Source organism: Pezoporus occidentalis, unplaced genomic scaffold, assembly GCF_034315485.1.
Source record: "Pezoporus occidentalis ecotype Australia unplaced genomic scaffold, CSIRO_AGI_Poc_V1 ctg1464, whole genome shotgun sequence".
Classification (NCBI taxonomy): domain Eukaryota; kingdom Metazoa; phylum Chordata; class Aves; order Psittaciformes; family Psittacidae; genus Pezoporus; species Pezoporus occidentalis.
In genome coordinates, this window is record NW_026913279.1 from 4,374 (window position 1) to 7,576 (window position 3,203).

A 3,203-nucleotide genomic window follows, 5' to 3' on the forward strand; every position below is an offset into this window, starting at 1 on the left:
CGTCGCCGCCCGTTTCGAGCTCCCGGCCCGATCCTGCTCGGGGCTGAGGCTCCGCTTCCTGCGCCTGGCACCGGAAGGGGAGGGGCGATCCGAGGCCCCGCCCCCCCGCTGGCTGCGCTACGTCACCCACAGCGACTCTTACGTCATGAGGATGGAGAAACCCCCTCCCCCCCCGCGCCATCCCAGCCAACAGCCCGTGGGGACACATTGATCCCCCCATTGGGACCCATTGACCCCCCCATTGATCCCCATTGACCCCCCCCTTGACCCCCTCATTGATCCCCATGGACCCCCCATTGACCCCCATGGACCCCCCCCCATTGATCCCCATTGACCCCCCCCATTGGGACCCATTGATCCCCCCATTGATCCCCATTGACCCCCCCATTGATCCCCATTGACCCCCCCATTGGGACCCATTGATCCCCATTGACCCCCCCATTGATCCCCATTGACCTCCCCATTGACAGCCATTGGGACCCATTGATCCCCATTGACCCATTGATCCCCATTGACCCCCCCATTGATCCCCATTGACCCCCCCATTGGGACCCATTGATCCCCCCATTGGGACCCATTGATCCCCATTGATCCCCATTGACCCCCCCCATTGATCCCCATTGACCTCCCCATTGACAGCCATTGGGACCCATTGATCCCCCCATTGGGACCCATTGACCTCCCCACTGACAGCCATTGGGAGCCATTGACCCCCCCATTGGGACCCATTGATCCCCGTTGACCTCCCCATTGACAGCCATTGGGACCCATTGACCTCCCCATTGGGACCCATTGAGACCCATTGATCCCCCCATTGGGACCCATTGATCCCCATTGACCTCCCCATTGACAGTTATTGGGACCCATTGATCCCCCCATTGGGACCCATTGATCCCCCCATTGGGACCCATTGATCCCCATTGGGACCCATTGATCCCCCCATTGGGACCCATTGATCCCCATTGACCTCCCCATTGACAGCCATTGATCCCCACTGACCCCCCCATTGGGACCCATTGATCCCCATTGGGACCCATTGATCCCCACTGACCACCCCATTGGGATCCCCATTGACCCATTGATAGCCATTGGGACCCATTGACCCCCCCATTGGGACCCATTGATAGCCATTGGTACCCATTGAGCTCCATTGATACCAGTTGACTCCCATTGATACCCATCGACACCAATTGATTCCCATCGACCTCCATTGATACCCATTGACTCCCATTGATACCAATTGACTCCCATTGACAACCATTGATTCCCATCGACCTCTATTGATACCAATTGACTCCCATTGAGCTCCATTGATAGCAATTGACTCCCACTGAGCTCCATTGATTCCCATCGATCTCCATTGATACCCATTGACTCCCATTGACAACCATTGATTCCCATTGATCTCTATTGACACCAATAGACTCCCATTGACAACCATTGAGCTCCATTGATACCAATTGACTCCCATTGAGCTCCATTCATTCCCAGTGACACCGACTCCCATTGACAACCATTGATTCCCATCGACCTCTATTGATACCAATTGACTCCCATTGACAACCATTGATACCAATTGACTCCCATTGAGCTCCATTGATTCCCATTGACACTGACTCCCATTGACAACCATTGAGCTCCATTGGCTCCCATTGACCTCCATTGACACCAATTGACTCCCACTGGTACCAATTTACTCCCATTGACAATCATTGACCTCCATTGATACCAATTGACTCCCATTGGTACCAATTGACTCCCATTGAGCTCCATTGATACCAATTGACTCCCATTGATACCAATTTACTCCCATTGACAATCATTGACCTCCATTGATACCAATTGACACCCATTGATAGCAGTTGACTCCCATTGAGCTCCATTGATTCCCAATGACACCGACTCCCATTGACAACCATTGATTCCCATTGAGCTCTATTGATACCAACTGACTCCCATTGATACCAATTGACTCCCATTGATACCAATTTACTCCCATTGACAATCATTGATACCAATTGACAACCATTGATAGCAGTTGACTCCCATTGAGCTCCATTGATTCCCATTGACACTGACTCCCATTGACAACAATTGAGCTCCATTGATTCCCATTGACCTCCATTGATACCAACTCCCATTGAGCTCCATTGATACCAATTGACTCCCATTGATACCAATTGACTCCCATTGAGCTCTATTGATACCAATTGACTCCCATTGATACCAATTGACTCCCATTGACCTCCATTGATACCAACTGACTCCCATTGAGCTCCATTGATACCAATTGACTCCCATTGATACCAATTGACTCCCATTGAGCTCCATTGATACCAATTGACTCCCATTGATACCAATTGACTCCCATTGATACCAACTGACTCCCATTGAGCTCTATTGATACCAATTGACTCCCATTGATACCAATTGACTCCCATTGACCTCCATTGATACCAACTGACTCCCATTGAGCTCCATTGATACCAATTGACTCCCATTGATACCAATTGACTCCCATTGATTCCCAATGACACCAACTCCCACTGACAACCATTGCTTCCCATTGACACCAATTGACTCCCCTTCACCCCCCCATTGTCCCCCCAATCCGGCGACCCCCATATCACATCCCAACCCCCAATAAAGACTCTCAAAACACCCCCATGTGTGTTCCCATCCCTCCCCCCCCATCACTGCTCCATCCCAACCCCCCCCAACGGCTCCCAGAGCTTGGGGGCCACCCCCCCATAGGCCCGGTAGCGATGGTTGAGGCGGGCCCGGCCGTGGAGCCCATAGCGGGTGCTGAGGGCTCCTTGTGGGGCTGGGGCCCCAAAGAGCACCCGACGGGCCCGGGCCAGCACCAAGGCCATGGCACAGAGGGCACAGGGCTCCCGGGTCAGGATCACGTCCCAGCCCTGGCACAGGTAACCCCCGGCCCCATCGAGCCCATTGGCCCCATTGTCCCCATTGATCCCATTGCCCCCATCGAGCCCATTGTCCTCATTGATCCCATTGCCCCCATTGAGCCCATTGTCCCCATTGAGGCCATTGCCCCCATTACCCCCATTGGCCCCATTGAGCCCATTGTCCCCATTGAGCCCATTGTCCCCATTGAGCCCAGTGTCCCCATTGAGGCCATTGTCCCCATTGCCCCCACTGAGTCCATTACCCCCATTGTCCCCATTGAGCCCATTGCCCCC

General features: G+C 53.4%; 1 long non-coding RNA gene across 1 annotated transcript; it reads right to left on the reverse strand.

Annotated features, from left to right (window-relative positions):
- Positions 1-1,375: 1,375 nt before the first annotated feature.
- Positions 1,376-2,536, reverse strand: LOC134159428 (uncharacterized). The gene is made up of 3 exons (XR_009963148.1): positions 2,216-2,536; positions 1,618-1,877; positions 1,376-1,475 (listed from the first exon to the last, which is right to left on the reverse strand). It is a non-coding gene; the product is annotated as an uncharacterized LOC134159428 (long non-coding RNA).
- Between the last annotated feature and the right edge of the window lie 667 nt (positions 2,537-3,203).